The sequence below is a fragment of the Poecilia mexicana genome, unplaced genomic scaffold (assembly GCF_051168715.1).
Source record: "Poecilia mexicana isolate PSO_F unplaced genomic scaffold, ASM5116871v1 scaffold_3, whole genome shotgun sequence".
In the NCBI taxonomy this organism is placed as follows: domain Eukaryota; kingdom Metazoa; phylum Chordata; class Actinopteri; order Cyprinodontiformes; family Poeciliidae; genus Poecilia; species Poecilia mexicana.
In genome coordinates this window covers 5,337,542-5,349,403 of record NW_028263372.1, presented here as the reverse complement: position 1 = coordinate 5,349,403, position 11,862 = coordinate 5,337,542, and positions in this window count along the sequence as shown.

Below are 11,862 nucleotides of genomic sequence, written 5' to 3'. Positions count from 1 at the left end.
TTGTGATTATAAAGTCTACATGAAGTTTTATGTTTGAGCTAGTAAATGTTTTTTTATTATTATTTTTATGATTGCATGTCTGTTCTGTCCAGACGGATATGTTTGAACCATTTGAGACTTATTGAAACCTGTTGGCTAAAAAGTAATGCTGAAAGTTAGGCTGATCTGGTCCACCTCTGACTTTGGTCAACTGTAGGAATTTTAACCTACAGGTTTGTCTTTCCAAAGATCTGCCCAGTCAGAAGATTATTTGTTTGGGATCATTGAAAAAATAATTAATTGATTCTTGGCAAAACCATAATTTTTGCTGAAGCAACTTCCCCATGAGTGATATGGGTAGAGATTTCCGTCCGGTAAGATAATCTTCCACTTGTTTTTAAATGAAAATAGTTTTAGTTTTATTAAATCTGCCAATCTAGTACTTCAAAAGATTTCCCTTCAATTGCACACACCTTTGTATAGCTTTTATCTTTTGGCATGTGATGCCCATAAACTGTCCTGCTGTGCTTCAGAGTTGTCCATGAAGGCTGCGCCATAAATGATGGTTAAAATAATAGAGTTTTGATGTTTGTTAATAAAATCAGAATTGTCAGTGTCCACATTTCTTGAAAATTAAACTTCCATTACTAATGCAATAATTATTGTTCAGCAATCAAAACCAATTTTGCAGAGCTCTACCCTCAAAACTTTTCATGTCTAATAAAAAAGTGTCACCATGTCTGCATGGCCTTGATGTTTGAGAAGATCAGTGCTAAACTTAAAATTTGATCTATTATTATTTAATAACTACTACTACTTTGGTTATTACTTTATTATAATCAGGTAGGGCCGCAACTTGGTCATTTTGATCTAACTACACCTTTTGTTACTAACTACCTTAATGTTGATGGTTTTTGTGTCTTTGTATCATTTCATCTACTATATGTGGTATTAGTTTTTGTGAAAAGTGTAGTTATCACTTTGTAAAAACAGCATCTTGTCTGCTATGTACTCTGATAAATCTCTTAGGTATTAATACTAGATATCACCTTGATGGTATTTTTCATTATTTAAAAAACAGCTGAAAGTCTGGACTTGTAAAGTTGAGGAACAGAAAAAAATAATGATAAAACAAGAAACTAAAATTAGGAAACCAACAGATGAGGGAGATGCTCAGGAAAAACTAGCCACTAAAGAGCAGTAGCCAAAACACTTGGGACTAATGGCCTGTGAAGCTAATATTTTTTGTGTCTCTGCTGAACCCTGAAGGAGAGAGGAGGAGGGAGGGTGGGGGGCTCACTTTGTCGTTGTTATGATGTTGAGGGAAGGGGTGGGAGGCGAAGGGATGTACAGGAGCCAGTCACCTGTAATAGTGAAGCGTTACATTGTGGCCATTCCACACTCATTACACCATTTACAATTACTGCTACCTATCACCCAACTCCCTAAGAGGCCACCATTAGCAGCATGACTCAAATGAAGTGGATAATTGTGTCTCTCTGTGGCATATCATGAGTCAAGAGAGTCAGACAAGAGGGGAGGATGGAACACAGAAGGACCAAAGGTTCGCCTCGCCATTCTTTCTGGCGAGGCGAAGGCTTGAGTGAAATAAAAACAGGAGCTGCATGGTGGTCTGTTTGTGCAACAACACAACCTTTACTTTAGTTCCTTCAGCTCTTATGACATTAGACATGTTAAAGCCAAGACTATTTCACAGCACCATGGATGTGACAATCATCTGATACTGAAAACATTTCAGACAAACTGCTGACCTATAGATCAGAGAGGAAGTATTTACCATCTTGTAAACTTTTTCTGTTTTTGCTTTTATTACACATACATGCTCAAGATCAAACTAACTCTTATTTCAGACAAAAAACAACCAACATTAATATGAAATCTTGCTTTTGAATGAATATTAAATTTATTACAGGGGTAATAAAAAGAAAGGGAATTGTTTTTCACTAGCATTTTCTCTTAATTTTTTCTTTCTCTTATTTTAGCTACTGCGCTGGTGGTAGCTAGTTTCATAATGTGACAGTTATTTTATTCAATTAGTCCATGGTCAGAATAATTGACAAGTTACTTGATCTAAAATAATCACTCATAACTGCTCTGAGTGAAGGAGACATTGCTGCACTACTAGTCACTGCATTTCTATTAATCTTAAAATTGCGTAAATTAAAATTACAAAAATAAATTTGCTTAATGCAAATGCTAATTTTGAGAAAACTCACTTTTCCAATAAAAGGTTTTTGCACTAGAATAAGGTGGTTTCTCAGCCGTATCAAAGAAAAAAAATTCAGATCACACAAGTCACATGATCAACACACGGATGTTACTACTGGCGAAATGTTGATAGGAAGGATGTGCAGCTCCACCAGAACTCTGACAGCATCATAGTTCATAAAAAGTTATGAGTCAATCCAACACCTGGATTATGAATATATCTCATGTAACTGTTTAGACCTGTTGCTGCCATGATTTTTAATGACTTATTGTGTGGACAAGCTTATTTATGTGTGATTTGAATTTCATTTATTATTTAATGGAAACTCAGCAGCTGCAAAATCATGACTTTTAGACATTAGTAGAATATATACAAGGGTTTGTACACATTTGTAATGGAAGCTACTGATAAAGAAAATAAGCAGAAAGAGAGAAGACAGAATAAAATAAATAATGGTGAAAATGTGGAGCCATGAGTGGCATCAAACTTTAATCTCACCTAGGCTTCCAAAAAGAGCTAGAGCTGACTCTGCTGCTGATGGTCTGCTTATAGACCATCAATAAGATTGAAATTCTATGTTTTTACACTCTGGAAGCCAGGCTTTGTCTTTAGGGACTGATATAATTGTGTCCAATAAATAAAGTTTCTCCAACAGTGCCTTTATTCATTGGATGGTGAGCTTATCAGAAGCTAAATCAATAGAGCTCTTTATTCACATATGGAATACTGTATGTATTTAACAGAGAGGTGGCTGGCCGACTCCGGTCCTCAAGAGCCTGCATCTGGCATGCTTTAGATGTTCAGCACCTCTTAATAAAATGAATGATTCATTATGGGGCCTCTGCAGAACTTAATGACAAACTGAGAAGGTAAATCATCCATTAATCCAGCTGTGTTGGAGCAGGGACACATGTTGGACACCAGCTCTGAACAACTGGAATCAGTCATATAGCAAACAGCTGAATAGATCTGTCTCCCTCTAAGCGTGGTCTTCCCAGTCAGTAACCTTTAGTTTTATCATTTGTGTCTTTATGTGTCTTTATTTCAGTGCATTGCCTCATAACAAAATGCTGCAATCACAAGAAAAGGTAGCACCGTTATAACCAGATGCTGATGATAGATTGTCCCTAAAGAGTAACAGAGGCAGAGCTGCTGCTGCTGCTGCTGGAGGTGGGGAGGAAGCTGCCTCTCCTCTCTGACACGGCTGCAGGGTCTAACAGTTAAAGGACCAAAGTTGATAACAAAAACAGCTTGCTTATCCTGACGGAGTAATGAGAGTAACAGTCTCCAAAGGAGAGTCTTTCCACAGAGTGTGTTCATTCAAAAAGAAAAGCTTTGCACAAAGGGGTGGGAAAGAATAATTCATGAATAAGAAAGTGAAACAAAAATAGCGATTCATCTCATGGCATCTCTTGAATGCTAAATATAAGATGGAGGGCAATAATTTTGGAGCAGGCCCAGACAGAGTTGTCAAACTTTGTACAATTACTTTCCTTTCGCTTGTCATGTAGGGCCTGTACGCAAATGAAATATTAATTTTGCATAATAACTTTCAAAGGGGAATTAAGAACAGAGTTAATTATTAATAACATGTGTATAGACATTTCTCTTTTTTTGTGACACACCAAAGACAGTTGCCATTCAGAGGAGGAGAATCCCATAATGCCACTCTCTATCAGTAATAACAATCTCTAAACACTGATGTAAAGTCTGTGAAATATCTAACCCACATTTTATGAGTGGAACTTTACAATGCAGCACACTTACTTTTGGAATACTTGACATTGTTATGAAAAGTCACACATCCTTGCAACAGAAAGAAAATTATTTTTATACACGTTTTCACAACAAACTTGGTTTTATTGCAATTCAGTAAATTTGTATGTCACTAGTTTACAGCCAATGTCATTTCAAGAGACTTTACATGATCATTACATCCAGTTTGTATATAAGCAATTAACCTGAAAACTTTAACATGTTAATATTACATACCATAGATTAATCAAACTACCTATTTTGACCTAAAAGCTTCTGTCCAGCAGAGGGTTAGCTAGTTCAGCGTGTTATGCCTTGACAAACAACAGCGTCAGAACATTTTCAACTTTCTTGTGTTGCATGGATGGACCGCGTCTATGTGTACGAGCTCCAAATTTCTCAAATGACTTCCTTTACACCTTCCTCATTATGAAAATCTTGAAAACTTTTAATCTTTAGACATGTTTGGTTTGAGACAATAAAACATTTTCTTCAGCATTTTTTGAAAACCTAAATAGTGAGTGAAGGTCTGTTACATGGGCTGTACGGGCAGATGCCCTGGGCGGAATCAGAAAAGGTTGGGGCACCTTAGAACTAGAAAATAAAAAAATCAATTGTCACCTTAATTCATTGAACCGAATTAAGTTGAACTTAGCTGAATTGAATAAATTGAATTGTCATTAAATACATAATAGGAAATTATCATCAAGGAGTTGTTTCGACAAAAATATAAAATGTTGAAAGCAGAGATAATGAGAGACTTTTTTTTTCTTGAGACGTTTCCTTACAGTATGCAGAGTGTGTGTTCCAATTATTTGAACCATTATGTATCATACACCAATCAAGAGTTTGATAGGGTACATTCAATAAGTCAATATGACAACGAGAAGCCCAGAGTCCAGACAATGGGCTTGTCATTCTGGCTCATGTCTGTACCAGAGAGGCTTTAGGAGCTGAGAGTGAGCAGGCATGGAGGGAAGGGAAGGAGTCTAAGATGAGACAGATCGTTTCAGGGTCGACTTACAGAAATTCACACCGTAAAAAAAAAAAAAACAAGAGAGGAAAAGTGAGACTACTTCCCATTTTCTTCTCAAATCTTTTAGTTTAATTCAATTGAACCTTTCAATACCTATTTATGACACACAGGAAGCATTCTCCCAATTACATTAAGGGAAGAGGAGACAGATTAAGATGTGGATTCTTTAAAGCCCTTCACCACAAAGGGAGATAAAGTCAGATAAAAAAGGAGTGTGTTTCTTATTGTGTTCTTTCTGGAAGGGAAGAGAGGATTAAGTCGCTTCATATTGCTGCCTGTCTGCGCTCAGGAGGCAAAACACAGCCTAACACATTTAACTAAACTCAGCCTGCTGCCATGTTTCATATCTCTTCATGCTCTCAATATGTTGAAGTTATAGCTACCAGTTACCAGTTCCTTTTAATCATTTCATTGGAGCTTTCTGAACAGTTCAAAATGAAATTGTTCTCTGAAAGAAGAACAGGAGAAAACAAACACTCAAATTAGTCATTTTTAATGCGATTGTAATCAGATGTACAATCATGACATCATAAAACTAACAGATCCAGTTGCATATAAAGCATAAGACTAGATTTGATGAAAAACAGCTTTCTGACTCAAACAGACTCCTGAATCCAGATTTAAATAATAAAGGGGAGCAGACTTTGTTCCACATTCCATCTTCTTCAGATTAGATTTGATTAGACACCGTAACATTTTATTTCAACATATATCCTTCTAATAATTACCCTGTTTTGTCTGAGTTTGGTGATGACTGTCTTGCCCCAGTCTGTCGGGGTAATAACCTTCCCCTCTCTGGCCTCCACACAGACGCTGCCAAGTCAAAAGCTTAGAACACAACACATTCCCTTATTGAGTAGCACCGCATGATGGCTCCCGGCGCTACCTTTGTTTCAGTCGTAGAGATGACTAAAATCGAGCATTGTAATGCGACACCCTTAATTTCATGCAACGTGGCAGGATTATGGATATGAATTGAATGCTCAGCTCTTTTTTGTGTTCCCATTTTCCCAATTAGGATTTTCTGCCTTCGTAATGATGCAAAAGTGTTCTGTTAGTCAAATCAGTGATAGCTATTTATATGAGCAATAATCTCTGAGCCGGCATCAAACTGTCAGAGAAGGAACTGCTTAAAAAAAAAAAAGTGAAAGGAAAGATGGAGGCTCACTGCTTACCCAGGGACACGATAAGCAAGTGGAAATAAAACAAGTGTTTAAGGCAGGCCTTTTGGTAAATAACTCTAACACCATGATCACCACCAGTTATGCTTGGATAAAAATGCTCAAATAACTACACTCCTTTTTTTTTTTGCAAGCTGCAGCTCATTCCTCTGTGTCTTGTATTTCAACAGAATAGGGCATGAATGTCTGACAAGTGGGCTATCATCCAAGAGATCATTAAGCACAAGGGTTGAAGTGCCATCTTCAGTGCCATGGCAACAGGGTTGCGAGATGAGATAGAAACAATGCAAGGCAGGAGGCAGGGTTGGCGCTGAACGATTGCCACTGATGAATGGATTTCCCTCTCTCCCCTCAGAGGGCCAGAAACGGGAATGGAAGACCAGAACGGGAGGACGGCAAGAGAGAGAGAGAGCAGTTGGAGGAGAAAGGCCAAGCTGCTAGGGGCTTCATAGGTGCACTAACAGCAGTAACAGTATATCTTTAAAGCTCTGATTGTTTTCCACTCAAGGGTCTAATTGAACATGTCAAACAGTGCATTTGCATGGGAATGATTGTTTTTCTATGTTGTCATGCTGAGCCAGCAGTCTCACATCTGTACTGAAGAGCAGCAGCTCAATACTCACACAGGGCAATGAGAGTGGATATGTTACCCACCACAAACCCAGACTTACACCACGAGTACAGTTAGAAATGGGTTTCTTAAATGGAGGCATGTCTACAACTATGTAGTAATTAATAGTTTTCTGGTTGTTGTGTCAGTAGCCCATTTGTTTAGCAGAATATTTGGGCTACTGAACTTTTTTTTCTTTTTTTTTTTTTTTTTTTCAAAATTCTCAACAAACAAACTTTGTGAAAATGTGGTGTGAGTTTTAATTGCATTGTGTGGGACAACATCATAATAAACCCTGTAGATTAGCGATGAGAGGTCACTCAAATATTATTATTATTTAATATTTAGTAATTATTAATTATTATTGTTCTTGTTATTATCATTATTTAATTTCTCTTTGGGATTAATACATTGTTTTTGAATTTGAATTGAAATGTTTGATTAAACAATAGAATACTTTGGGCAGCAAAGTCAGGGATTCCCCCAGTGAAATATAAGCCTGGCGGGCCCCCACCAGGATAAGCATTGTGTTTATCAGGGAGCAGCTGATTAACATGGCAAAGGCTGAAATAATACCCCACCTGAAGCCACAAATCCCTGAGGAGGTGAAAAGTAGGCATCATGGAGTAAGAGCAGTGAGGAGGAAGAGAAGAAGGAAGTTCAAACCATTTCTTCTATCAATCACAGAGGGCAATGGGAGATCACTGGCTAACAAGTTTGATGAACTCCAAAGTCTGAGAAGGACTTAACCAGAGTATCAAGCATGCAGTATTGTGTGTTTTACTGAAACGTGATTGCAGGATCATATCCCCTACTCCAACATCTTTCTGCCGGGCTTCCTGACTTGTGAGCAGACATTTATGGTGCTTTCACACCTGACCGTTAGACTCACTTTGATTGGGGTCCATTTGTTACATTTTCAGCTGCTGTGGTTCTGTTTCTCACTGAACTGTTTCAAATGAATCCAACCTTTTGTAAAACCTGTACCTCCCCTTACCTGTGATGGCGCTGCACCAAGAATCACTGAAGAAAACGACATGCAAACTTCAGAAGAAGACACTGAACAACTGAAATACAAGCAAAAATGAAGTGGCACCAGATTTTAGTGGTTGTAGGATTTCTCTTTTGTCTTTGGTAAAAGATCATGAGCCATTTCTCTTGCTAGTGTTTGTGTGTTATGTTTGGTTGTATTTACCCAGAATGCCTTGTGTTGTAGTTTGCTTCCTGCTTTTGGAGCGGTCTGGTCTGCATGGAGTTCACATATTCATTTGAACCGCGTCAGAGTTCACTTCAACCGAAACCAGACCGAGGTTTGTAGGTGGACCAGAGTTCACTGTTCAGATTAGGTATTCACACCTCCCCAAACAAACTGGACTTTCTAGGCAGATGGACTGGGCTGATTAAAGTGGACTAAACATGGCTGGTATGAATGCACTGTTAAAGAGAAGTGGGATAAGGAAAGGAGCTGGATTAGCAGTGCTAATGCACTTTGTTAATCCAGGACACATTACTATGAAGTGACATCTGGATGAATAGATCTATTTTTTTGTGGCCATTAAAAGCAGGTTTGTGCAGAATAGACCCAGCCTATCACACTCATCTTTGCTTTTCACATTACTGCTGCTGGAAAACTACAAAAGTCACCTGAAAAGCAGCGTTTGGTTTGTGCTCCCTCAAAATGCCACCAGGTTACAGCTGTTAAAAATTAAAAGAAATGCGTTTTGATTCATGTAATAAGCTCTCTGCCAGTCTCGCTTTGTCTGCCGCTGCCTATCAATCTGAGGTTGTAGGCAAATACGGAGAAGCACCAGTATACACCCACCAACACGCAGGCCTACAAAAGCAGCTCAAAGCCAGTTTGGGAAGTTGTCTCTCTCACATGTGCAAATCAATCTGCAGAGAACAATCTGTCAGAAAAATCTTTAGCTTTAAACAAGCTGCTGTGAACGGGATGAGGCCTTTTCTGTGGGGCAGGGCACTGCAGGGACTTACCAATAGCTGTCTTTATGCATCCCAGAGAGTCAATAAGGATTATGAGAGGAAGCTTTTATCTCTTCAAACACAGGGACCAGTCACTCATTTAAATGGATGAACAATTCAGGTATGCTCAATAAATATAAAAAGAATATTCGTTCATAAATACATTCAAATCCCAACTCCATTCAAATTCTAGTACCATATGCTTAATTTAAGATCTAATCTCCTTTTTTCTATTTCCACCAGTTCACTGAAAGCAAATCTTTGTACACATAGTTGTTTAAAAACCCAAAGGATAAACACAGACTACCTATTGTTGATGGCAAAGAACCTTCATCCTCAACTTAAGACCCACAGTTCCTTTGAGAGTGCTCCTGCTAGATGCCGTATGCAAAGCAGGTGCGCCGAGAAAAACACGCCTAACAAAAGAGACATTATTGCATTTCACAACCTCCCAAAAAGACGAGCTGAATATTAAAGATGACACAACTGTATTTACACATCATTTCATCAGACTTAAAATAACCTCATTTTTTTATCATGCTCTATCAAATAAAGGGAGGCAATAAAATCTGCCAAGAAGAGAACAAATAAAAGCAAATTTTGACATTTTGCTTTTTGATGCCTTCCATTTATAGGTCAGAGGAAACACCAGCCGACCTCTCATTGTTTCTTAAATGCCATTTTGTAAGGCTGGGAAGCAAGAATTAATTAATGCGTGGGTAGCTGCCACTGTCAAGAGGCAGCACATTAAAATCAATGATTAATAAATTCAAAACACACAACAAACTCAGCTGGGAGATGAAAATAGCATTGTGCGCTCCATAGGAAGCAGCCCCAGAGCACGTCCTCCCGCCGAACTGAGCGTCCACTCAGATGGCTAATAGAAAGTAGCCGTCGCCAGCTGTGTGCCTGTGAATAAAATCTCTTTAATTAAATGAATTACAATGGAAGAGGGAACCAGAAATGTGTGCTGTAGTATTGACAGGAAACCATGCCACACACAAACACACATTATGAAATCCCATAAAGATTTAAAATAACACTGAGCCTTTTGTACTTAGGTTATAAAAAAAGGCTCAATCCACACATTCTGTGTTTAATCTACAACTGCTCTACGGTTCATGAATAGTGTGTACACAGCATCTGGTTACTTTAGCAATAATGCTAACTTTAAAACCAGACAACAAAACACTTTCATTTGTCAGGTTTGCTACACTGCAATAGGTTTGGTTCAGTTATTGCAGTTTTTCTCAACTGGTTTGAAGTGGTTAAAGGAACTGAAATCCACTCATCACCGGCTCAGCAAAGCAGAACACACCTCCTGCAAACCTGATGTTAAATTCCAACCAAATAATTTTCAAGAAAAGTTGTACATTATACATAAAAAATAAATAAATAAAAACTTTAAAGCCCCAAATGAATGATAATGACTGTATGTAAACTTCTGACTGGAACTGCACCTTGGCAGAAATGGCTGGATAAATGAATGACTTATTGACCCTATTCCATAACTCACACAGTCTGGCTTTGATTGAACCAAGTCAACTAATTGGAACAGACTGTTTCTAATAAAATAGAACATATGTCTCTTTTTTTTTTAGTATTGGGTTCTGTGATTAGGTTATAAACAAAGAAGCCAATAACTCTCTTAATACAGATCATTATCTCAGAAATTGAAGCTAACAGCTTGTCCCAGACCAGAGCCAACAAGAGCACTGTTTACTGGATTCACCACCAGAAGGAGACAAAAACATACTTGAAATAATTTCACTTACCTGAAAGGTGCTGTCCAGGGTCTTGAGATCTGAGGGCAGGTGGGCTTGGTGAGGTGTGTAAACCGTCTTGCAGAAGTTGATGCGTAAGTTTCACTCCTGTCCTGTATGCTAATTATTAGTAGCTGCTCCCATGATACCAGAGGATAACTTTGTTCCTCAGAGTTTTTGATAAGCAGAAGTCACACATTGTCAATATCTTCTTCCACAGTTGTAAATAAGCCTGCATCAATAAAATATTTAGGAGTAAGAGAACAGAAACTAAGTCAGCTGGTAACATCAAAGTGTCTAATATACACTGGTGCGAGTTGTTTACATGGGATGGTGGCAAGGCCCTGAGGGAGGTCTGTCCTGGTTCTAACTTTGCTTAGCTAGAGCAAACAGCGCTGCTGCCATTTACAAACATGCAGAGAGAAAACCCTCCTCTGGAGACACTGAGAAGCCTGGATCTATGCGAGTGGTTACCAAGACTGCGTGTTGCTTATTCTCAACATCTAGAGCTCGAAACAGGTGGCCTGCATCTGACAGAGCACAAAAACAATGTTTGATGAAGCTGGTTTTACAAAAATGGACATTTAAAGAAACAAGCTTCATTCTTGATTGTAAAAACAAAAAGAAAAAAACCCAAACCCTCAGAGATGATAGATGGATGAATTTTGATAATCATGTTAGAAAAGGAATCTAATAATTTGTAAAGAACAAATGAGGTGCAATAAATCACTTGAATAAGTGTGCACTCCCTCAAACACGCTGGTGAAGTGTTTGGTAAGATTCTATCAGCATCACTGCTGACAATATTTTCACACAATACCTAGCAAAGGTTTTGAAAATATATAAAATTGTGAGATCTCTTGTCCCAGTAACCTCAGATTTAGTTCTGAATCTTGTCTAGACAAAATTCAGAATGGGCACACCAGTGCCCATTATGACATAGGGCGAATGAATCTAACTGGTGAACGGCAAAGAACCAAACTGAAGTCAACATCTAAAGTTTTCCACCAGAATCCTGACTGTCAGTGAGCTTTGTTTGATACTCTCCATTTCTGTGGTTGTAAAGGGTTTACAGACTCATGTTTTATTACAGCAATGTTTTATTAAAACAATGTCAGCTTACACTGGCATTGTGCTGAAACTTTAAAATTTGATTCGAGTTTCTTAATTTAAAACTAAACTTCTAAATTAAAAAGGGAAATTTGAAAAAAGTTAGGGGAATCAGAGTAAAAGGCATTGAAAACAAGTGCATGCCATTTCCAGATTTCTATTTGTAGAAACTTGATAACCCATGTAGCCTCACACTAAACTCCAATAAAAATACATTA